We start from the raw sequence: 26,400 nt of genomic DNA, 5'->3' as shown, positions 1-26,400 counted from the left end.
TGGTTAGATTTATTCCTAGGTATTTTATGCTTCTTGGTGCAATTGTGAATGGGATCAGTTTCTTTATTTGTCTTTCTGTTGCTTCATTGTTAGTGTATAAGAATGCAACTGATTTCTGTACATTGATTTTGTATCCGGCAACTTTGCTGAATTCATGTATCAGTTCGAGCAGACTTTTGGTGGAGTCTATCGGATTTTCCATGTATAATATCATGTCATCTGCAAAAAGCGAAAGCTTGACTTCATCTTTGCCAATTTGGATGCCTTTGATTTCCTTTTGTTGTCTGATTGCTGATGCTAGAACTTCCAGCACTATATTAAACAGCAGCGGTGAGAGTGGGCATCCCTGTCGTGTTCCTGATCTCAGGGAAAAAGCTCTCAGTTTTTCCCCATTGAGGATGATGTTAGCTGTGGGCTTTTCATAAATGGCTTTTATGATCTTTAAGTATGTTCCTTCTATCCCGACTTTCTCAAGGGTTTTTATTAAGAAAGGGTGCTGGATTTTGTCAAAGGCCTTTTCTGCATCGATTGACAGGATCATATGGTTCTTCTCTTTTTTTTTGTTAATGTGATGTATCACGTTGATCGATTTGCGAATGTTGAACCAGCCCTGCATCCCAGGAATGAATCCCACTTGATCATGGTGAATAATTCTTTTTATATGCTGTTGAATTCGATTTGCTAGTATCTTATTGAGAATTTTTGCATCCATATTCATCAGGGATATTGGCCTGTAGTTCTCTTTTTTTACTGGGTCTCTGTCTGGTTTAGGAATCAAAGGAATACTGGCTTCCTAGAATGAGTCTGGAAGTTTTCCTTCCCTTTCTATTTCTTGGAATAGCTTGAGAAGGATAGGTATTATCTCTGCTTTAAACGTCTGATAGAACTCCCCTGGGAAGCCATCTGGTCCTGGACTCTTATTTGTTGGGAGATTTTTGATAACCGATTCAATTTCTTCGCTGGTTATGGGTCTGTTCAAGCTTTCTATTTCCTCCTGATTGAGTTTTGGAAGAGTGTGGGTGTTTAGGAATTTGTCCATTTCTTCCAGGTTGTCCAATTTGTTGGCATATAATTTTTCATAGTATTCCCTGATAATTGTTTGTATCTCTGAGGGATTGGTTGTAATAATTCCATTTTCATTCATGATTTTATCTATTTGGATCATCTCCCTTTTCTTTTTGAGAAGCCTGGCTAGAGGTTTGTCAATTTTGTTTATTTTTTCAAAAAACCAACTCTTGGTTTCGTTGATCTGCTCTACAGTTTTTTTAGATTCTATATTGTTTATTTCTGCTCTGATCTTTATGATTTCTCTTCTTCTGCTGGGTTTAGGCTGCCTTTGCTGTTCTGCTTCTATTTCCTTTAGGTGTGCTGTTAGATTTTGTATTTGGGATTTTTCTTGTTTCTTGAGATAGGCCTGGATTGCAATGTATTTTCCTCTCAGGACTGCCTTCGCTGCATCCCAAAGCGTTTGGATTGTTGTATTTTCATTTTCGTTTGTTTCCATATATTTTTTAATTTCTTCTCTAATTGCCTGGTTGACCCACTCATTTGTTAGTAGGGTGTTCTTTAACCTCCATGCTTTTGGAGGTTTTCCAGACTTTTTCCTGTGGTTGATTTCAAGCTTCATAGCATTGTGGTCTGAAAGTATGCATGGTATAATTTCAATTCTTGTAAACTTATGAAGGGCTGTTTTGTGACCCAGTATATGATCTATCTTGGAGAATGTTCCATGTGCACTCGAGAAGAAAGTATATTCTGTAGCTTTGGGATGCAGAGTTCTAAATATATCTGTCAAGTCCATCTGATCCAATGTATCATTCAGGGCCCTTGTTTCTTTATTGACTGTGTGTCTAGATGATCTATCCATTTCTGTAATTGGGGTGTTAAAGTCCCCTGCAATGATCACATTCTTATCAATAAGGTTGCTTATGTTTATGAGTAACTGTTTTATATATCTGGGGGCTCCGGTATTTGGCGCATAGACATTTATAATTGTTAGCTCTTCCTGATGGATAGACCCTGTAATTATTATATAATGCCCTTCTTCATCTCTTGTTACAGCCTTTAATTTAAAGTCTAGTTTGTCTGATATAAGTATGGCTACTCCAGCTTTCTTTTGGCTTCCAGTAGCATGATAAATAGTTCTCCATCCCCTCACTCTCAATCTAAAGGTGTCCTCAGATCTAAAATGAGTCTCTTGTAGACAGCAAATAGATGGGTCTTGTTTTTTTATCCATTCTGATACCCTATGTCTTTTGGTTGGCGCATTTAATCCATTTACATTCAGTGTTATTATAGAAAGATACGGGTTTAGAGTCATTGTGATGTCTGTATGTTTTATGCTTGTAGTGATGTCTGTGGTACTTTGTCTCACAGGATCCCCCTTAGGATCTCTTGTAGGGCTGGTTTCGTGGTGACAAATTCCTTCAGTTTTTGTTTGTTTGGGAAGACCTTTCTCTCTCCTTCTATTCTAAATGACAGACTTGCTGGATAAAGGATTCTTGGCTGCATATTTTTTCTTTTTAGCACACTGAAGATATCGTGCCAAGCCTTTCTGGCCTGCCAAGTTTCAAAGGAGAGATCAGTCACGAGTCTAATAGGTCTCCCTTTATATGTGAGGGCACGTTTATCCCTTGCTGCTTTCAGAATTTTCTCTTTATCCTTGTATTTTGCCAGTTTCACTATGATATGTCATGCAGAAGATCGATTCAAGTTACGTCTGAAGGGAGTTCTCTGTGCCTCTTGGATTTCAATGCCTTTTTCCTTCCCCAGTTCAGGGAAGTTCTCAGCTATAATTTCTTCAAGTACCCCTTCAGCACCTTTCCCTCTCTCTTCCTCCTCTGGGATACCAATTATGCGTATATTATTTCTTTTTAGTGTATCACTTAGTTCTCTAATTTTCCCCTCATACTCCTGGATTTTTTTATCTCTCTTTCTTTCAGCTTCCTCTTTCTCCATAACTTTATCTTCTAGTTCACCTATTCTCTCCTCTGCCTCTTCAATCCGAGCCGTCGTGGTTTCCATTTTGTTTTGCATTTTGTTTAAAGCGCTTTTCAGCTCCTCGTGACTGTTCCTTAGTCCCTTGATCTCTGTAGCAAGAGATTCTCTGCTGTCCTGTATACTGTTTTCAAGCCCAGTGATTAATTTTATGACTATTATTCTAAATTCACTTTCTGTTATATTATTTAAATCCTTTTTGATCAGTTCATTAGCTGTTGTTATTTCCTGGAGATTCTTCTGAGGGGAATTCTTCCGTTTGGTCATTTTGGACAGTCCCTGGAGTGGTGAGGACCCGCAGGGCACTTCCCCCGTGCTGTGGTGTATAACTGGAGTTGGTGGGCGGGGCCGCAGTCCGACCTGATGTCTGCCCCCAGCCCACCGCTGGGGCCACAGTCAGACTGGTGTGTGCCTTCTCTTCCCCTCTCCTAGGGGCGGGATTCACTGTGGGGTGGTGTGGCCCGTCTGGTCTACTTGCACACTGCCAGGCTTGTGGTGCTGGGGAGCTGGCGTATTAGCTGGGGTGGGTAGGCAAGGTGCACGGGGGCGGGAGGGGCAGGCTTAGCTCGCTTCTCCTTAGGTGATCCACTTCAGGAGGGGCCCTGTGGCAGCGGGAGGGAGTCAGATCCGCTGCCGGAGGTTTGGCTCCGCAGAAGCACAGAGTTGGGTGTTTGCGCGGAGCGAGCAAGTTCCCTGGCAGGAACTGGTTCTCTTTGGGATTTTGGCTGGGGGATGGGCGGGGGAGATGGCGCTGGCGAGCGCCTTTGTTCCCCACCAAGCTGAGCTCTGCCGTCCGGGGGCTCAGCAGCTCTCCCTCCCTTTGTCCTCCAGCCTTCCCGCTTTCTGAGCAGAGCTGTTAACTTATGACCTCCCAGACGCTAAGTCGCACTTGCTGTTGGAACACACTCCGTCCGGCCCCTCCGCTTTTGCCAGCCTGACTCGGGGGCTCTGCTTGGCCGGCGAGCCGCCCCTCCGCCCCGGCTCCCTCCCGCCAGTCCGTGGAGCGTGCACCGCCTCGCCGCCCTTCCTACCCTCTTCCGTGGGCCTCTCGTCTGCGCTTGGCTCCCGAGACTCCGTTCTGCTAATCCTCTGGCGGTTTTCTGGGTTCTTTAGGCAGGTGTAGGTGGAATCTAAGTGATCAGCAGGACGCGCGGTGAGCCCAGCGTCCTCCTACGCCGCCATCTTCCGGAACTTCCCGGGAGATTTTTGATTACCAATTCAATTACCTTACTGGTTATGGGTCTGTTCAAATTTGATATTTCCTCGTGTTTCAGTTTTTGTAGTTTTTATGTGTCTAGGAAGTTGTCTATTTCTCCCAGATTTCCCAATTTGTGGAAATATAATTGTTTGTAATATTCTCTTATTATTATTTGTATTTCTGTGGTAATGGTTGTGATCTTTTTTCTTTCATTTGTGAATTTATTCATTTGGATCTTTTTTTATCAGACAGGCTAGGGGTTCATCAATTTTGTTAAATCTTTCAAAGAACCAGTTCCTGGTTTCATTGATATGTTCTACTTTTTTTTTTTTTATATCATTGATTTCTATTCAAATCTATTATTTCCCATCTTCTGCTGGTTTGGGGCTTTATTTGCCCAAAGAGCCCAGCTCTTTTAGGTGTAAGGTTAGGTCGTGTATTTGAGACCTTTATTCCTTATTTAGGAAGGTCTGGATTTTTGCCATATACTGCCCTCTTATGACAACCTTTGCTGCAACCCAAAAGTTTTGGACTGTCGTGTTTTCATTTTGATTGGCTTCCATGTACTTTTTAATTTCCCTTTTAATTTCTTGTTTAACCCACTCATTTCTTAGTAGTATATTATTTAGTCTATAATCATGGTCTTTCAAAAATTTTCTTGTGGTTTATTTTGAGTTTCATAGTATTATGGTCTGAAAATATGCAAGGTATGATATTGATATTTTTCTACTTGTTGATGGCAGATTTGTGACCCAGTATGTGATCTATTCTGGAAAATGTATCAGGTGCCCTTGAGAAGAATGTGTATTCTGCTGCTTTAGGAAGAAATATTCTGAACATATCTGTTAAGTCCTTCTTATCTAGTGTGTCATTCAAAGCCAAAATTTTCTTGTTGATTTCCTGCATACCTGATCTGTCCATTGCTGTAAGTGGTATGTTGAAGTTGTTGAATAATTATGGTATTATTATTCATGAGTTTTCTTATGTTTGTTATTAATTGATTTATATATTTGAGTCATCAGGTTTGGGGCATAAATGTTTACAATTGTTAGATCTTCTTCATGTGTAGCTACTTAATTATGATACAATACCCTTCTGCATGTCTTGTTATAGTATTTATTTTAAAATCTACTTTGTCTGAGATAAGTATTGCTACTCCAGCTATCTCTTGATGGCCATTGGCATGATAGATGGTTCTCTATTCCCTTATTTTAATCGGCAGGTGTCTTTAGATCTAAAATGAGTCTCTTGTAAGCAGCATACAGATGAGTCTTGTTTTCTTACCCATTGTGATATCCTATGTTTTTTTTTTTTTATTGGAGCATTTCGTCCATTTACATTTAGAGTGAGTACTGAAATATGAATTAATGCTTCTGTGTTGCCTGTAGAGTTGGTATATCTGGTGATGTTCTCTGGTCTTTTCTGGTCTTTGTTACTTTTTGTCTTTTTTTAAAATTTTATTTGTCTTTTCTCCATTATAGAGACCCCTTAAAATTTCTTTCAGGCCTGCTTTAGTGGTCACAAACTCTTTTAGTTTTTGTTCATCTGGAAAACTCTTTATCTCTCCATTTATGAATGACAGCCTTGATGAATAGAGAATTCTTGGCTGAATATTTGTCCAATTCAGTATGTCGAATATATCCTGCCACTCTTTTCTGGTGCCAAGTTTCTGTGACTAGGTCTGCTGCAAACCTTATCTGTCTTCCCTTATTGTTTAAGGATGTTCATTCCCTGCTGCTTTCATAATTTTTTTCCTAGTCTGTATTTTGTGAACTTGACTATGATATTTCTTGATGATGGTTGGTTTTTGTTGTATCTAATGGGAGTTTTCTGTGTTTCCTAGATTCATGTCTATGTTATTCCTCAGCTTAAGAAAGTTTTCTGCTATAATTTTGTCACACAAAACTTCTATCCCTTTTTCTCCCTCTTCATTTTCTGGGACTCATATGATTTGAATGCTATTCCTTTTTAATAATCCACTGAGTTATCTAAGTCTTGTAGTGTGCTCTTTTGCTGTTGTTTCCCGCTTTTTTTTCTGCTTCACTATTCACCATTGTTTTATCGTCTATATAGCTAATTCGCTGGTCTGATTCATCCATACTTGATGTCGTGGCATCTGTTTGAGATTGCATCTCTGTTATAGTATTTTAATTTCAGCTCAACTAGGTTTTATTTCTTTTATCTCCACAGAAATGTATTCTCAGGTGTCTTTTATTGGTTTTAAACTCCACCTAATATTTTTATTATTGTAGTACTAAATTCTAGATCAGAAATCTTACTTATATCTGTGTTGGTTAAGTCCCTGAATGTCATTTCTACCTGTTTTTCTTTCCAGGTGAATTCCTTCTTTTTTTTTTTTTCATTTTGGTTGAAGAAAAACTAATAAAATAAAAAATTAGAAATTAAAAAATTAAAAACAAAACAAAAATTTAAAAAGGAAGCTAGATCCTAGGTGTGTTTCAGTCTTGAAAGTTTGATAGAATTGAAGCAAAAAAAGGAAAGGAAAGAAAAAAGAGTTTGGATTTTTTTAATTAAAAAAGAATACAAAATAAATTAAATAAAGAAAATCAAATAGAATTTAACAATTTAAAAATAAAAAAATAAAGAAAAATAAAGAAAATAACCTATTCCTTCTGTGTCCAAGAAAGAGAAACAAAAGAAAGAAAGAAAAACAAAAACAATTTAAGGAAAACAAAAGCGAAGAAAAAGAACAAATAAATGAACAAGCAAGCAGAATGAAAACCAAATTAACTTACATCCACTTTCCCCTCAAACTGAAACTATGAAGCACTACATACTCCATACACTAAGCAGGTGGTGTGACTTGTGCTGGTCTTCTGAAGGGATGTTCTTGGAGGGTGCAGTTGGGTGGGGCTTGGTGTAATGGATCTTTTTTCCACTAGGTGGTACTGCTTAGCTTACTGGGGTGGATCAGTGTGGCACACATGTGCCCACATGCACATTTGCATGGGCAGGAGAGGTGGAAATGGCTTTGCCCACCTCCCTAGTCTCTGGCACAGAAACTTTGCGCATTCACTGATCCATGATCAGGCACCCCTCCTTTGTCTCAGGCTTCTGTCTACTCCCCAACTCTACCCTGTCCATGTCCAAGCTGTCTGTCTGACAGGCGGCACTTCCCTCCAGAGTTTTATCTCAAATGGTGGTGTGTTTCCAAACCCTTCACTTGAGACACCCCTGTGGCTTAGACCCTCACCAATTCTCTGGGGGAGGGTCTCACTGAGCAATGGCCAGGTGATAGCTTGCCCCAGAAAACATTCATGCAATCGTGCAGTGACAGAGGTTCAGAGATTATGGCAAATCACAACACACAGCTGGCAGCAGGTTTCACCACACTCTGGTATCTTTGTCCCAAACCCAGCAAACGTGGCTGCTCTCTGAGTCCACCGGGACCTTTGCCTGTGTGGAGGTCATATGGCCTTTACCAAATGGACTCCAAGCAGGAGAACAGCTTCTCCCTGTGTGGCACATGAACTCTTCAGATCCCACTGCCTGCTCTTGGGTATTTGCCCTACTTCATCACCAGAGCACTTCCAGGCACTAAACTCCAAAACTTCAGACTCTGTTCTCCACTGTTTATAGAATCCTGGTGGTATTGAAACCTTCTTTCTTCTCCCCATCAGTAGTTTTGGTAAAAAGATTTCTTGTTCAGTCCCTTGCGAGTGTTTTCACTCTTTCTCTCCAGCCACTTTCTGGGGGAGTAATTTTCTGGCACGATGCCTATTCACTGCACTCTCCCCCTTGTCTCTCTCTCTCTGTTCTCTCTCTACAAAAACAGCTCGCTACCCCTGCATGGCTTTTCTGTCCCCCAGTTCACCTCTCTACACTGCATACCTGCTGCGTTCTGTGGCTCAAGTTATGCAGATTGTTGTGTTAATCCTCAGATAAACTTCCTAGGTGTTCAAAATGGTTCCTTAGATCAACTTCCTAGGTGTTCAAAATGGTTTGGTACTGATCTATCTGTGTTTCAGGGATGAAACAAGCTCAAGGTTCCAATGCTGCTTCACCATCTTGACTCCTCCAACTCTGACCTTTTAAAAATCTTTTACAGAAGTCTCCCTGAGAATTTGCTGCTTTATTTCAATGTTTAGTAGTTGGTCACATGACCACATCTAGATGGAAGTCTACAAGATATAATGGAGTTCTACTTGGGATTGGGGTCAATCAACACTCTATAAGGTAGTAATAATTCACAATAAAACAAAACGTTATTTGTGGAGATTTAATTATAGCACTGTTCATAATAGCAAAAATTGGAAATAAACTACAAATCTAATGATAATGAAATAATAAGTAAATCATGGCATATCCATACAATGGGAAATAAGAAATCTTTAACATATTCATGAATAGAAATGTTACAGAAAATTTTTATAATATTACGTGAAGTAATACACACTGCAGTACAAAATTTTAACATAAGATCTCCCTCTGAGAGTACGAATATATGTGATTTTCAGTATATTAGTCATAGTAATAAATATTTTCCAAAAATTTTTACAATGATTGTTAATGTTTTTTATAATGAGTGTATTAACTAACAGACTTTCAAAATTAAATTCTGTAAGCATTAAAAAACAACTCTTGGGGGAGGAGTTTAGATGGCAGAGTGGTGGGGGGACACTGAGATTGCCTCATCCCTTGAACACAGGTAGATCAATATCAAATCATTTTGGACAACTAGGAAATCTACCTGAAGATTAAGAAAATATTCTGCAACAAATGTAGGAAAATAACATAACAGATGTGAGGTTCAGAGCCATGAATTTAGGGAGAGGAAAGCAGCAGTTCAGCAGAGGGAAAGAAACCCTTTTCCCAAAGAGTGGGCATGAAGAGAGGGAGGCAGTGGTGGGGAGTGAGTGACATGTAAGATTTTCGCAAGACTCCCTGGTGTGAAGATCCCATGGGTAGCACTAGGAGAAATAATTCCCCTTTGTGGTATACATTTAAAAGAGGGTTTATTGCCTCTCTAAGGAAAAAAAAGGTCTGCCAGGAGCCCTTGAGCAACCATTCAACAGGAGCGAACAGAGGAGGATGCAGATGGCAGATACTCTAGTTGCATTAATGCTTTTTGCTAGGCACCACAATAGACTCCAGCCATTTTGCACACCTTATGTGACTGCTTTTCTGGGACAGAAGGGCAGAGGGGAAATTGGCTCATGTAGACTGCAGGTAACCTGGTGGCAGTTTTTCGCTCTGTGCCACAATAAACTCCAGACACTGTGTGTGTGCTGTGCAACTAATTTTCTGGGACGGAATGTTGAAGGGCATGCTGCAATGCACTCCTGAAGAGGAGGGGAGAAGGTCTGCATTTTGTTGGGCCCTTTAAGATTTGGAGTATTGAATCTGAGTCATGGGCCAGATATAAAACACAAGAGAACTGTGACTCTGGGCTTGCTGACTATGGGGCACACACAGGTTATGGATAGGATCTGATGAAAGCTTCAGATACTTTTTTGTGAGGATCTCCTGAACAGTAACAGCCCGAGATCCTCTCCCAGTGGTCAAAGGGTTGGGTAACGCCATCTCTCCCACATACACCCAACAGCACAGTCATACTTCAGAGAGAAACACAGCAGCACCTACTGGAGGCTGGAGTCACACCAAGCCCTGACACTGCACCCTGTAGGCATATTTCCACTAAAATATATCAACCCAAGAATCAGCACAGCAGGTCCTTCCCACAGAAGACCTGCACAAATACTTTCCTTGTACCAAGTCTACTAATCATAGTACTGAAAGTTTCAGCTCTAGACAAAGTAGGCTGTAACTTCCGTTTTACTTTCATTCTTTATTATTTTTTAAATTTATTTTCTCATTTTTAAATACTTTTTGTATTACTATTATTATTTTTATATCTACTTTTTATATACACATATTATTTTATTTTGTTGTTTGTTTTTATTATATTTTATTATATTTTATTTTATTTTTGGATCTAGATTATTTTAACAAGCAGACCAAAACACATCCAGGACCTGGTTTTTCTTTGTTTTGTTTTTTTCCTTTTGTTTCTTTTCTTCTTCTTTGTCTTTGTCTTTTCTTTTTTTTTCCTTTCTTGCTTTCTTTTATTTTCTGTGCAAAATGATGACCCTGAGAGGTTCACCCCAAAAGAAAGAACAGGCAGTAGAAGTCATGGCCAGAGATGTAATCAATATAGATATAGGTAAAAAATATGAAGCAGAATAGGAAGCCAAGATTATAAGGATACTATCTTGGCTTGAAAAATACATGGAAGGAACCAGAGAATCCCTTTTCACAGAGATTAAAAAAACAACAACTAAACTAAAATCTACCCACACCAAAATTAAAAATGCTTATGACCAAGATGCCAACTTGAATGGATGCCATGACAGTGAGGAGGTATGAAGCAGAGGAGCAAAACAATTAGAAGATAAAATTATGGGAGGGCCTGGGTGGCTCAGTTGCTTGACGTGTGACTTCGGCTGAGGTCATGATCTTAGTTTGTGAGTTCAAACCCTGCATTGGTTCTGTGCTGACAGCTCAGAGCCTGGAGCCTGCTTTGGATTCTGTGTCTCCTTCTCTCTCTGCACCTCCCCACTTATGCTCTGTCTCTCTCTGTCTCTCAAAAATAAATCAATGTAATAAATAAATAAATAAATAAATAAGATAAAATTATGGAAATTAATGAAGGTAAAAACAAAGAGGGAAACAAAAATCTTGGATCATGAAGCAAGACTTAAGGAACTCAGCGACTTATTAAAAAGGAATAACATTCATATAATAGGAGTCCAAGAAGATGAAGAGACAGAAAAAAGGGGCAGAATGTTTATGTAAGCAAACTTCCCTAATCTTGGGAAAACTTCTTTAATCTGGGGAAAGATACAGATATCAAAATCCAAGAAGCACACAGAACTCCCATTGAATTCAACAAAAGCTGGCCATCACTAAAGCATATGATAGTCAAATTCACAAAACACACAGGCATGGAAAGAATCCTGAAAGCAACAAGGGGAAACATTGTCTTTAATCTACAAGCGAAGACAGATCAGGTTCACAGCAGATCTGTCCACAGAAACTTTGCAGGAGATATAAGAGTGGCAGGATATATTCAATGACATGAATGTGAAAAGTATGTAGCAAGAATTTTTTATCCAGTAATTTTGTCATTAATAAAAGGAGAGATAAGGAGTTTCCCAGATAAACAAAAACTAAAGGAGTTTGTGACCACTAAACCAGCCCTGCAAGAAATTTTAATGGAGACACGTTGAGGGCAGAAAAAAAAGGAACAAACACTGGTAAGGACCAGAGAACATTACCATAAACACCAATTCTACAGGCAACACCATGACACTAAATTCATATCTATCAATAATCACTCTTAATGTAAATGGACTAAATATTCCAATCAAAAGATATAGGGTATCAGAATTGATAAAAAAAAAAAAACAAGTTTCGTCACTATGCTGCCTACAAGAGACTCATTTTAGACTTAAAACACTTGCAGATTGAAAGTGAGTAGCTGTATTATATCAGATAAACTGGATTTTAAAATAAAGAGATGAAGAAGTCCATTATATCAGAATTCAGTGGTCTATCCATCAAGAAGAGCTAACGATTGTAAATATTTATTACCCCAACTTGGAGGCACCCAAATATGTAAACCACTTAATAACAAACATAAGGAAATAAATTTATAATAATACAATAATAGTAAGGGCTCAAATAACCCACTTACAGCAAAGGACAGATCACTGAAGTAGAAAATCAATGAAGGAACAGTAACTTTGCATGACACAGTGGACCAGCTAGACTTCATAGATATATACAGAGCATTTTATCCTAAAGCAGCAGAAAACAATTCTTTTGGAGTGCACATGGCAGATTCTCCACAATAGATTACATTCTGGGTCACAAATCAGCCCTCAACAAGTACAAAAAATAATTGATATCATGCCATACATATTTTCAGACCTCAATGCTATTAATCTTGAAGTCAATCACAAGAAAAATTTTGGAAAGACCAAAAATACTTGGAGATTACAGAATATCCTACCAGATAATGAATGGGAGTGGCACCTGGGTGCCTTAGTTTGTTAAGCATCTGACTTCAACTCAGGACATGATCTCATGGCTCATGAGTTTGAGCTCTGTGTCAGGCTCTGTGCTGACATCTCAGAGCCAGTAGTCTTCTTTGATTCTGTGTGTGTCTCTCTCTGCCTCTCCCCACTCTCTCTCCTCAAAAACAGATAAATATTAAAAAGTTTTAAATGAATGGATTAACCAAGAAATTAAAGAGGAAATAAAATTGCATCAAAGCCAATGAAAATGAAAACGTGACAGTTCAAAACTTTTGGGATGCAGCAAATGCGGTCATAAGAGGGAAGTATATAGCAATTCAGGCCTTCCTAAAGAAGGAAGAGAGGTCTCAAATACAATACCTAAGCTTATACCTAAAGGAACAGGAAAAAAAGGAAATAAACCACAAAAACAGTAGAAGGCAACTAAGATTAGAGCAGAAATCAATGATATAGAAATCAAAAAAATTAGTAGAACAGATCAAAGAATCTAGGAATTAGTTCTTTGAAAGAATTAATAAAATTGATAAACACTTAGCCAGATTGATTAAAAAGAAAAAGAAAAGGACCTAAATAAATAAAAGCACAATTAAAGAGGAGAGATTACAAACAACACCACTGAAATATGAACATTTATAAGAGAATATTATGAGCAATTATATGCCAACAAATTGGGCAATCCAGAAGAAATGGATAAATTCCTTAGAAACATATAAACTAAAAAAACCTGAAACAGAAAGAAATAGAAAATTTGAACAAACCCATAACCAGTAAGTTAATTGAATCAGTAATCAAAAATTCCCCAACAAACAAGAGTTCAGGACCAGAAGGCTTCACAGGGGTATTCTACCAAACATTAATAGAGTAATTAATATCTATTCCTTTGAAACTGTTCCAAAACAATAAAAATGTAAAGAAAGCTTCCAAACTCATCCTATGAGGCCTGAATTACTTTGATTCCAAAACCAGACAAAGACCCCATTAAAAAGTGGAATTACAGACCAATTTCCCTGAGAAACATGGTTACAAAAGTCTCAATAACTTACTAGCAAATTGAATCTAACAATACATTTTAAATTTTTTTTAACGTTTATTTATTTTTGAGACAGAGCATGAATGGGGGAGGGGCAGAAAGAGAGGGAGACACAGAATCGGAAGCAGGCTCCAGGCTCTGAGCCATCAGCCCAGAGCCCGACGTGGGGCTCAAACTCACGGACCGCGAGATTGTGACCTGAGCCGAAGTCGGCGCTCAACCGACTGAGCCACCCAGGCGCCCCTAACAATACATTTAAAAAATCACTCACTGCAATCAAATGGGATTTATTCCTGGACTGCAGGATATCTCCAAATCAATCACATGATACACCACATTAATAAAGAAAGGATAAGAACTATATGACCTTCTCAATGGATGCAGAAAAAGCATTTAACAAAAGATAGCATCCATTCTTGATAAAATCCCCCAACAAAGTAGGGATAGAAGGAACATACCTCAACATCATAAAAGCCATATATATGAAAGATGTACAGCTAATATGATCCTCAATCCAGAAAACTCTCAGAAAAACTGACCTAATCCTAAGGTTAGGAACACAACAGGGATGTCCACTCTCACCACTGTTGTTCAACATAGCATTGGAAGTCCTAGTCTCAGCAATCAGACAGCAAAAATAAATATAAGGTATCAAAATCAACAAAAGAGAAGTCAAACTTTCTTTCTTCAAAGATGAGGGGGTATTCTAGGTGGAAAACAAGAAAGACTCCAACAAAAAATTAGTAGAACTGATGCATGAATTCAGCAAAGTTGCAGGGTATAAAATCAAAGCACAGAAATTGGTTGCATTTCTATACACCAATAATTAAGTAATAGAAAGAGAAATCATGGAATTGATCCCATTTACAATTACACCCAAAACCATAAGATACCTAAGAATAAACCTAATCAAAGAAGTAAAATATCTGTACTCTGTAAACTATACAATGTTTATGAAAGAAATTGAAGAAGACACAAAGAAATGGAAAAACATTCCATGCTCATGCATTGGAAGAGCAAATATTGTTAAAATTTCTATACTACCCAAAGCAATCTACATATCCAATGCAATACCTATCAATATAACACCAGCATTTTTTACAGAGCTAGAACAAACAATCATAAAGTTTGTATGGATCCCCAAAAGACCACAAGAAGCAAAATTCATGTTGATAACAAAAACAAAAACAAAAACAAAAACAAAAGCTGGAGGCATCACAATGCCAGACTTTAAGCTGTATTACAAAGCTGTAATCATCAAGATAGTAAGGTAGTGAGTGGCACAAAAACAGACACATAGATCTTCGGAACATAATAGAGAACCCGAGATGGACCCACAGGTAATATTCAGTGTAAAAAAAGATATTCTCAGGACATCTGGGTGGCCCAGTAGGTTAGGCGTTTGGCTCTTGACTTCGGCTCAGGTCATGATCTCACAGTTCATGATTTTGAGCCCCACACAAGGCACTGTACTAACAGTGAGGAACCCGCTTGGGATTCTCTCTCTCTCACTCTGCCCCTCCCCTGCTCATGTGTTGTTTCTCTCTTTCTCAAAATAAATAAACTTAAAAAAACAGAAAAAAAGTCTCTTCAGCAAAAGGTGTTGGGAACACTGGACAGCCACATGCAGAAGGATGAACCTGGACCACTCTTGTACAGCATACACAAAAATAAATTCAAAATGAACAAAAGACTTAAATGTGAGACAGGAAACCATCACAATCCTAGAGGAGAGCACAGGCCACAACCTCTTTGACCTCAGCCATAGCAAGTCCAACTGGACCCTACTCCAGAGGCAAGGGAAACAAAAGCAAAAATGAAGTACTGGGACTTCATCACGGTAAGGAGCTTCTGCACAGTGAAGGAAACAATCAACAAAACTAAACAGGAACTGACTGATTGGGAGACTATATTTACAAATAACTGATAAAGGGTTAGTATCTAAATCTATAAAGAACTTATCAAACTCAATACCCAAAAACAAATAATGCAGTGAAAAATGGCAGAAGACATAAACAGATATTTTTCAAGGAAAACATTCAGATGGCTAACAGACACATGAAAAGTTGCTCCATATCAGTCATCACCAGGAAAATATAAATCAAACCAGAATGAGACACCACCTCACAACTGTCAGAATGGTGAAAATTTACAACTCAGGAAACAATAGATGTTGGCAAGGATGCAGAGAAAGGGAAATCTTTTGTACAGTTGGTGTGAATGAAAAATGGTGCAGCCACTCTGGAAAGTAGCATGGAGGTTCCTCAAAGAGTTAAAAATAGAACTACCATATGATCCAGCAATTGCACTACTATGTATTTATCCAAAAGATTCACAAATACAGATACAAAGGGGTACATGCACCCCAATGTTTATAGCAGCATTATCAATGATAGCCAGACAATGGAGAAAGCCCAAATGTACATTTGTTGATGAATGGATAAAAAAAGATATGATACACACACACACACACACACACACACACACACACACACACTGGAATATTACTCAGCCATCAAAAAAACGAAATCTTGCCATATGCAATGATGTGGATACAACTAGAGTGTATTATGCTAAATGCAGCAAGTCAGTCACAGAATGACAAATACAATATGATTTCACTCATACTTTGAATTTAAGAAAAGAGATGAACATAGGGAAAGGGAAGGAAAAATAAGATAAAACAGAGAGGTAGGAAAACCATAAGAGGAGATTAAATATAGAGAACTGATGGTGGCTGGAGGGGAGATTGTTGGGACAATGGGCTAAATGGGTGATGGGCATTACAGAGGGCACTTGTTGGGATGAACACAGGTTATTATATGTAAGTAATGAATCATTAAATTCTACTCCTGAAACCAATACTACACTCCCTGTTAACTAGCCTAAATTTAAATAACAATTTAAAAACTACTCTGACTACACCAATACAGAAGAAAATAATTATTGGATGCATACTGTGTCCCTCACAAAAGCAAAGTAGGAATAGAGAAATCAAACCTCATGAAGAAAAGGACCCAGTGAAGTTCTAAATACTTCAGTTTTAGTTATTCTAGCACCATCTCAGCAGTATACTCTCATCAGATCTCTTCAAGCCAATTGTCTTCATTTTTACGTATCACCATTCAAAAACAAAATTATCAAGAAGGAAACTGTAATAATCCTACCTTGGGTCACAAACTTACCATATGGTCAGAGGAACAGTTCTGTCAGTGACAGCCCTATTAGAATTACGTGGAATAGGGAATAGGCTATTTCCCATAGAAAAAGATTTTTGTCAGATAAAACAACATGTGTAATACCAGCATAAAAAATATTTACTTTTTAAATTATACTCAGTAAAACCCCAAGCTGTGACAAAACAGAAAAAAATGATTACATTTTGGGAATCCCAAGGATGGTCAGTGACACAGGTGGAGAAGACGAGAATACTGTCTTTCATACAAGGCACACTATTGACTTAAGATCATAAAATTCAAAAGGAAGTGCTGAATTCAGATATTATATAGACTGAAATTAGTATCCAAGGAGAGTTAGTCCGGAGGAAGGGTCCCATAACTTGAGCTTTTTGGAAGTGCAACATTTATAGTCAAATGGGTGGCCATATTACAGATATGAGTGACACAAGAATGATTCATTTTCTAGAGAAACACACTACAATGAAGGAAAAAGAATTAACAATATGTGAGTGCCCTTTGTGAACCACACACTGGGCTAAGAACTTGACATATATGACCTTATTTTCTCCTGACAACTCTGTAAATTAAGACCTATTTGTCGAATTGAAAAAAACAGTTCAGAAAAATTAAATCACTTACTCAGAATATCATACAATGAGTGGTAGAGCTGGGATTCAAACTCAGATTTAAGATGCTGTGATCCAGCTAAGCAAATTGGGTTAAAACCAGAGTTCTATTCAGTCCAGCAAACTAGAGAGATTCCAATTCCTAAGGATGTGACCCATGTAAACATGATAAGAGTTGAGGAGAGTAATCTGAAGATTTCATCCAAGCCATAAAAGATACCAAGATAGAGTAGGAAGAGCCTACTTACTGGTAGAAGAATACAGTCAATTCTATTTACTGTATTTGGTCCATATTGACTCAAAAATTATGGGTGCCAGGACTTAATGACTTATAGGTGAGCAGAAATCAACTGAAAACCAAGATATTAAGAATGTTCAATTACCTTGAAGGAACAGTGTATGTACTAAAATATTGGGAGAATGGGACAAATCCAAGAAAAGAAAGGAACAAAGTTCAAAGTACACTAAAGGCTATGGGTCATGATGTAGTAACCTATAGCTGCATAACAAATTATACCAGAACTTTACAACAAAATAACACTAAAATTTAGCAGCTTAAATAATAACACCCATTGTCTTTTTTGAGCCAGAAATATAGAAGTGCTTTAATTGGATCTTTTTGGCTCAATGTCTCTCATGAGGTTAAAGTCAAGATGTCACCATGTCTATAGCCACATAAAGTCTTGACTGGGTTTGGAGGATTCATTTCAAAGGTGGTTCATTCACATTTCTGACATTTTGGGAAAGGCAAATCTATGGAGACTGAAAAAAGATCAGTGTTTCCTAAGGGTTCCAGGGGAGAGGAAAAAATGACTAGGTGTAGCACAGAGTATTCATAGGGCAGTGAAATTATTCTATATGATACTATAATAGTGAATAAATGTCATTATACATTTGTCAAAACTCAAAGCACATACAACACAAATAGTAAACCTTGAAGTAAACTCTGGGCTTTAGTTAATAATAGTGTTTCAATATTGGCTTATTAATTGTGAGAAATGTACAATGTTAATGAAAGATATTAGTATTGGAAATGAGGGAGGTTGAGGATCATATGAGAATACTACTTTTTGTTTAATTTTTCTGTAAACCTAAAACTGCTAAAAATTGATTTCTTAATTTAAAATAAAATAATTTGCAATATTTAGATATAAATAAAAATAAAAGTGCTCCTTAAATTACCAATTGAGGGATGCCTGGGTGGCTCAGTATATTAAGCGTCCGACTTTGGCTCAGGACATGATCTCACAGTTCATGAGTTAGAGTCCCATGTCAGTCTCTGTGTGACAGCTCAGAGCTTAGAGCCTAACTTTATTCTGTGTCTTCCTCCCTATCTGCCCATCTCCTGCTCATGATATGTCTCTCAAACATAAATAAGTGTTATTTTTTTAATTACCAATTGACTTTTAAAAAATTTATAAAGTATAGTTTCTTAAATTTTTTGACCTTTATATTGCTTCTGAAAATATTTATATATCACAAAAATTCAAATAATACAGAGAAAGAAATAACCATCTGAAAGTCTACAATTCAGAGAAAACTACTCATAATATTATTTGAGATATTTCTTATGCATACAACATGTGGAAATATGTATGTATTTTACATAAATGAGTTCATATCATTTAATTTACTCTGAAAGTTGTTTCCCCCTCCATCCCCAGTCTACTACACGTAGTGAATAGCTTTACATTTAAAGAGGAAAATTATCTACGTTGATTTTTTAATCTTTGAAATGTAGGGAATTGATTGAGCTTTTTAAAATATAATTTATTTTAGGGGCGCCTGGGTGGCGCAGTCGGTTAAGCGTCCGACTTCAGCCAGGTCACGATCTCGCGGTCCGTGAGTTCGAGCCCCGCGTCAGGCTCTGGGCTGATGGCTCGGAGCCTGGAGCCTGTTTCCGCTTCTGTGTCTCCCTCTCTCTCTGCCCCTCCCCGTTCATGCTCTGTCTCTCTCTGTCCCAAAAAAATAAATAAAAAACGTTGGAAAAAAAAATTTTTTAATATAATTTATTTTCAAGTTAGCTAACATACAGTGTATATACACTGTACTCTTGGTTTTGAGGGGTGGTAAATTCGTGTGATGCATCACTTATGTACCAGTGCTTATCCCAACAAGTGCCCTCCTCAATGCCCATTACCCATTTCCCTCATCCCCTCACTCCCCATAAAACCTCAGTTTGTTCTCTGTATTTAAGAGTCTATTATGGTTTTCCTCCTTCTCTGTTTGAAACTATTTTTCCCCTTTACTTCCCCCATGGTATTCTGTTAAGTTTCTCGAGCTCCACATGAGTGAAGTTGGCTTTAAGCCAACGTGGGGGCTCAAACCCATGGACAGCAAGATTATGACCTGAGCTGAAGTCTGATGGTTAACCGACTGAGCCACCCAGGCACCTCTTGAATCCTCTTTTATTTAATATATTATAATACATGATCATGATGAAATTATTCTAGATATGGCCTGTGTGAACTTTATTTTTATATACTTCCACTATTCTTTGAAAACTTCATTGCTTTATAGCAGAAAACAATGTTCTTATATAGGTTTATCCTGTGATTTGTGTGCTCCAGACCACGAATTGGTTAATTTCTGCAAGGAGATACATTTTCTTTGATGGAGAATGGTATTAAGAAACCAAGATCTGGGTACTTGAATACTCATTATTACTGGGGTGGTTTTGCTTCTAGGATTTAGTAGATACTACAGAGAAATATAGTTTTGAAGAAATAGTAAGTTCATACTAATACAAAATTAAAAAGGTAACAATAAGAGTTCTGCATTTTGGGGGTGCCTGGGTGGCTCAGTCAGTTAAGCATCTGACTCTCCATTTTGGCTTAGGTCATGATTTCACAGTTTGCAAGTTTGACACTCTATCCCTGTGACAGCATTGAGCCTGTTTGGGATTCTCTCTCTCCCTCTCTCTCTGACCCTCCCCTGCTCACACATGCTCTTTCTCTTTCTCTAAAAATAAATAAGCATTTAAAAATTTTTTAAAAGTCTTCTGCATTTTCTCCCATACCATATTTATATCTCATTAGGGGACAATATACAATTTTGATTTTTGCCACTAAAAATGACTGGAAGATTTTCTGTGTCATGGGACATTTGAAAATTTAACCATAATAAAGAAAGAATTTCCTCCTTCTGAATAAACATTAATGAGGTAGTGCAATTGTGTTGTTTATTTATTATACCCAACAATTCATGCTTGTTTAATATACTTGTTACACATTTCTTATATATGTACTTCCTATTTTTATATTTTTTAATACACATATGCCTGGGAACCTTTATTAATGTAGTTTTACTATATCATAAAAAGAGGGGAAATAAAAATATAGTTTCAGAAGTTATGAGGCTTGTGTGTTATTACATCTCTTTGGTTTGCACACAATAGGATACAATTTTCTTAGAAGTTTAGTGAAATATTATAATTAAACTGTATGTTTATTTTTTCTTGATGTAACTATGATCTATCTCTTTTCTGTTTTGGTTGTGTAGTGAGAGCCTAACAAAATATTCTGATAGATTTTCGGTTGGATTTTAGAAGGATACTCTTTTAAGTCTCAGACCAAAGTCCAAAGATTTATAAGTATCAGAAAATTCAAGTAGATAAAGAGTATTTAGGTGTTTCATATGACAGTATTAAAAAAAAAAGACAAACGGAACTACACAGCAAAATGAAAGTCTGGGGGCACCTTGGTGGCTCAGTCAGTTAAGCGTCCGGCTTCAGCTTAGGTCATGATATCACGGTTCATGGGTTTGCGTCCCGTGTTGGGCTCTGTGCTGATAGCTCAGAGCCTGGAGCCTGGTTTTGATTCTGTGTCTCCCTCTCTCGCTGTCCCTCCCATACTCATTCTCTCTCTCTCTCTCTCTCTCTCTCTCTCTCTCTCTCCCTCTCAAAAATAAATAAACATTAAAAAAATGAAAGTCTGTATTTGATCATCAAAGACAAAAGAGGTCATCAGGAGATTCAGCTACAAAGCATGAAAGAGGTGGCCATTATAAAAAGCATATCTACATGACATAAAAGAATATTGGAAACCATAGTCTCAAATATATGATGGCAATTTTTTAAATAGAAGCACACGTTGTGTGTGTGTGTGTGTGTGTGTGTGTTTGTGTGTGTGTGTGTTTTGTATTTTCATAGCAAATGACAGTAGAATTTGTTTACAGTGGAGACATGATCCACAGAACATTACTAACAGTGTTTGGGCAATCTTTTTATTACTTTACTATATATCAACTTGTTTGATTATGCTGTGAGGCAATCATGAAAAAATTTGAGAAAAGTACAGTGTTTTTAGTCACCTTAAGAATGAAATTGAATTATTAGATTGATCATTCAATAATAAACAATTTTGTAAAATATCAGCTTGTGATCACAGATAGACAAGTAGTAAAGGTAACGTAGTGCAATTATCATCTTACTGTCAAGGTCTAGTAAAACATTCTACTGAAGGAAGCTCCAGGTAATACCTATTACATTCCTAACCTTATCTAAGAATCTCTTCCTGTGTTGAGCTTTCCAAATTTCAATTCAAAGCGGGAAGGAGAAGTAGAATAGATAAGATAAAATGAAAGAAAGAAAGAAAGAAAGAAAGAAAGAAAGAAAGAAAGAAAGAAAGAAAGGAAGGAAGGAAGGAAGGAAGGAAGGAAGGAAGGAAGGAAGGAAGGAAGGAAAGAAAGAAAGAAAGAAAGAAAGAAAGAAAGAAAGAAAGAAAGAAAGAAAGAAAGAAATGAAGGAAGAAAGAAACTAGGTAGAATTATTTTCAGGCTATAGACGTTACCAAAGTTGATTCTAATAGTCATACGTATATTTATGTCATATATTTGTATATGACACCTTTCATTCTTAATTTTAGATACATCTACTTTAACTGAATCTTACATTTAAAATTAATCTATTGGGTTTTTTTCTCCTTTAACCTAAACTGTGTATGAAGTAACCAGAAAAATATCTTGGGAGATGCATTAACATTTTGCTAATAGATACATTAAGGAAAAATATTTCCTCTTAACAGCTTAATTACATCTACAGAGAAAAATATACATGTAGGTACATTTACAAAAGCCTTACTTTAGACTACTACCTTCTATACACATTCAAATCCCTTCACTCATTGAAATAAGAACCTATTATTTTTTGTAGTTAACACATAACAATTCAATATGAATGATGAGCATGAGGCTCATTAAGACAGTTGACTATATTTTTCACAGGAGTAATTGTGGAAAAGATCTAAAGCCTATCCTATACATAGAAAAAACACAGACACAGGTGCAAATCCTTTTAAATATTGAAGATTTCTGTATCTGATTTTGGGGAGCCTTTTGTCCAGTAGGTAGATGATATTGAATGATAAATGATGGTGGAGTATTTCCCAAAGTAAAAGACCAAGTGATGCTTACAGGATGCTGGTTCGTGGTAGTAGAAGTGTCTTGCATTTCTCTTTGTTCCCTCTTGATTCTTAAGGTTTATTAATAGCTTTATAATGTCAGAGTTAAACTTGACTAGGGTAGCCTGTGACAGTAAGCAACATTCTATGAAATTTTCTCTTTGCCCTGGATAGATAAAGACTTCCTGTCATGCAATATTTAGGGACTCTTAAGCAGATATTCAAGCATGTTCCCTGATATAAATTTATTCAGGGCTCTCATGGAAAAGAAAAATAATTCTCTAAAGTTGGGACTCAGATTTGACTGATAGAAAGAGGGGTGATATAATGGAAGGCAGATATCAAAGGGGAACAACAAAAACTTTATAAGCACTTTATCACAACTGAGGAAGATGTCTGGTGAGTGGTGAGGGGGCCAGATTCAAATTACAACCTCATTGTTTTTCTATTTCAGAATTTTATTTGATTTTTTGCCTGTATATTTTTTCATATGAATTTTAGAATCAGCTTCTCTAATTCCAGATTAAAGTAATAACCTGTTAGTATTCTTATTGAGAACACATTGTATTTATAAATTTTCTTGGAAGAGAAAAAAATATATATATATTATATATTATATATTATATATTATATATTATATATTATATAATTATATAAATCCTCCTCCGTGTGTGTGTGTAACATTGACTCTTTCTACATAGGAACATAACAGACCTCTTCATGTGTTCCTGTATTCTTTTTAGTGTTTAAGTTTTCTCTAACACTACAGAACACACTTAAAAATGGGTCAGGTGGTGAAGTAAGCTAGACAGAGAAAGAAAAAATGCTGTATCATCTCACTTACATCTGGAATCTATTAAAAAAATTGAACTCACAGATGCAGAGAACAGATTGGTGATTGCAAGAGGTAGAGGGTTGAAGGTGGGCAAAATGGATGAAGGAAGTCAAGTGGACAAATTTCCAGTTATAAGATAAATAGATTCTGGAGATGTAATGTAAATTTTAAAAAAAAATTTAAAGGGTTAGATGATAAATTTTATGCACATAACCACAATTAAAAGTAAAAAAGAAAAGAAAAGTTATTGGTAATAAAATGTAATTAAGGAAGTAAACAATTCTGTTCTAAGAAATAAACTGGATCTATTTAAAAAATTATCTTTACATAGGCATTATATAAGTTTATACCTAAGAATTTTATTGTAGTGTTGCTATTGTATGGGTGCCTGGGTGGCTCAGTCTGTTAAGGATCTGATTTCCACTCAGGTCATTATCTCATGTTTCGTGAGTTCAATGCCTGCATTGGGCTCTATGCTGACAGCCCAGAGCCTGGAGCTTGCTTCAAATTCTGTGTCTCCCTCTTTCTCTGCCCCTCCCTTTCTTACACTCTGTCTCTCTCTCCCTCTATCAAAAATAAATAAACATTAAAAAATTAAACATCCAATTCTTGGTTTCAGCTCATGGTTCATGAGTTCAAGCCCTGCATTAGACTCTCCGTGGAGAGCATGGAACCTGCTTGAGATTCTCTCTCTCCCTCTCTCTCTCTGCCCCTCCCCTGCTTGTGCTCTCTATCTCAAAATAACAAATAAAATTAAAAATAGTTTTGCTATTGTAATTTTTTAGAATATAAATTTTAGTTATTTGTGTGTGCTAATATTTACTTTACCTTACAGAACTCTTGTTTGCTTGCAGTAGTAATCTCAGTTGATACTCTTGTGTATTTCAGTTACACAATTATATCATCTGCAAAGAATGATAGTGCTTTCTTCTTTTTTCCAATATTTATACTTGAGTGTCCCTTATCTTATTACATTAGCTGTTGTCTGCAGTAAAGTGTTAAATAATAGTGGGGAAAGTGGACACGCCAAGCTTCTTGATTTGATTGATAATGATGACTATGTTTCCCCATGATATTAAATTTTGGGGCTGAGATAACTACAGTTAATCATGTTAAAGAAGTATTGACTTGCTCTTATTGAGTTTTTAAAATTGAAACTTGTCATTGAATTTTGTCAAATGCATTTTCAGCATCTATGAAGATAGGCATATAGTTTTTCCTTTAGTCAATTACTATGATCACTTATTTATTTTTTTTTAATTTTTTAATGTTAATTTATTATTCTTGAGAAAGACAGAGACATAGTGCAAATGGGAGAGGGACAGAGAGAGAAGGAGACACAGAATCTGTGTCTGTCAGGCTCCAGGCTCTGAGCTGTCAGCACAGAGCTCAATATGGGGCTCAAACTTGCAATCTGCAAGATGATGACCTGAGCCAAAGATGGGTGCTTAACCAACTGAGCGACCCAGGTGCCCTATGATCACTTATTTTAATAGGTTTCCAAATGGTAAACCATCTTTCATTCCTACAATAAATCCCATTGATCTGATGCATGTTTCTGAAAATGTACTGGTGAATTCTGCTTGCTAATATTTTGTTCAGGAATTTTCAGTATGTTTTTATTATGATGTAAACCATATAACATAATATTCACTCTTTTAAAGTGTATAATTCATTTATTTTACTAAAATCACAAGGTCGTGCAAACATGGCCACTAATTCCAGAATATTTTCATTATGTCAAGAAAAAAAAAACCTAATCTTTTATTACTTACTACTCAACTTCCAACCCTAATCCCTGGACGCTATTCTACTTTCTACTTATATGGGTTTGCCATTTCTGGATATTTCATATAAATAGAATCATCCAGTATATAGCTTTGTGTATGGCTTCTTACATTTAGCATACTGTTTTCAAGGCATATATTTCATTCCTTTTACCACTAAATAATATTCCATTGTATGGATATACCACATTTTTTATGAATTCATCTATAGGTGGACATTTAGGTTGCTTCCATTTTTTTTTGCTACTATGAATAATGCTGCTATGAATTTCATGTACAAGTTTTTGTGTGTACATAATTATTCATTTTCCTTGAGTGTATACCTAGAAATGAAGTTACTAGATGTTATGATAGCATTTTGTTTAACATTTTAAGGAATAAGGAACTTACAAACTATTTTCCAAGATGGTTGTGAGTGCTTGCATTCTATGTATGATGGTTCCAATTTTTCCTCTTTTTTTTTTGACAACACTAGTTATTCCCCATCTTTTTTATAAACTTTTAAATGGCTGTGAAATAATACCTAACTGTGGTTTTGATTTCCTATTTCCTAGTAACTATTGGAACTGAGCGTCTTTTCATGTGTTTACTGGTTATTTTTTTTTTTTCTTTTTGAGAATGTTTATGAAAATATTTTGCCCATTTTAATAGAGTTATTATCCTTTCAAGTTACATGTTGAACTGCTTATACATTCTGGATACTAGACATTTTAAAATTTTTTCTCTTACTCTACAGGTGGTCACTTCACTTTCATGATACTTTTAAGTATAAATGTTTTTAATGTGATACAGTTCAATTGATCTTATTTTTTTGTTTGTACTGTAAAGCATTATATCAGATAATCTGTTGCCTAATCAAACGCCACAAAGATTTACAGATATGTTTTCTTCTAAGACTTTTGTAGTTTTGCCTCTTATATTTAGGTCTTTGATACACTTTGATTAAGTTTTGTATATGGTGTGGAGTTTGGATCCACTTTCATTCTTTTGTATGTAGATACCAGTTGTCTCAGTACCACTGGTTGAAAAGACTATTCTTTTTCCTCCATTGATTTTTTTTGGCACCCTTGTTGAAAATAGATTGCCTATAAATGTATAGGTTTATTTTTGAACTTTCAATTTTATTCTATCAATCTTTATTTCTATCCTTATGCCAAAACCACATAGTTTTGATTACTGTTGCATTGTAATAACTTTCAAAATTGGAAAGTGCAAGTCCTCAAAATTTTCTTTGTGTTTTTAATGTTATAAAAATTACATCTTTATACATTGTGTACCCATCAACTTGG

The sequence above is a fragment of the Neofelis nebulosa genome, chromosome X (genome assembly GCF_028018385.1).
Source record: "Neofelis nebulosa isolate mNeoNeb1 chromosome X, mNeoNeb1.pri, whole genome shotgun sequence".
NCBI classification, from domain to species: Eukaryota; Metazoa; Chordata; class Mammalia; order Carnivora; family Felidae; genus Neofelis; species Neofelis nebulosa.
The sequence above is the reverse complement of the archived record's forward strand: the minus strand, read 5'-3'. Positions refer to the sequence as shown.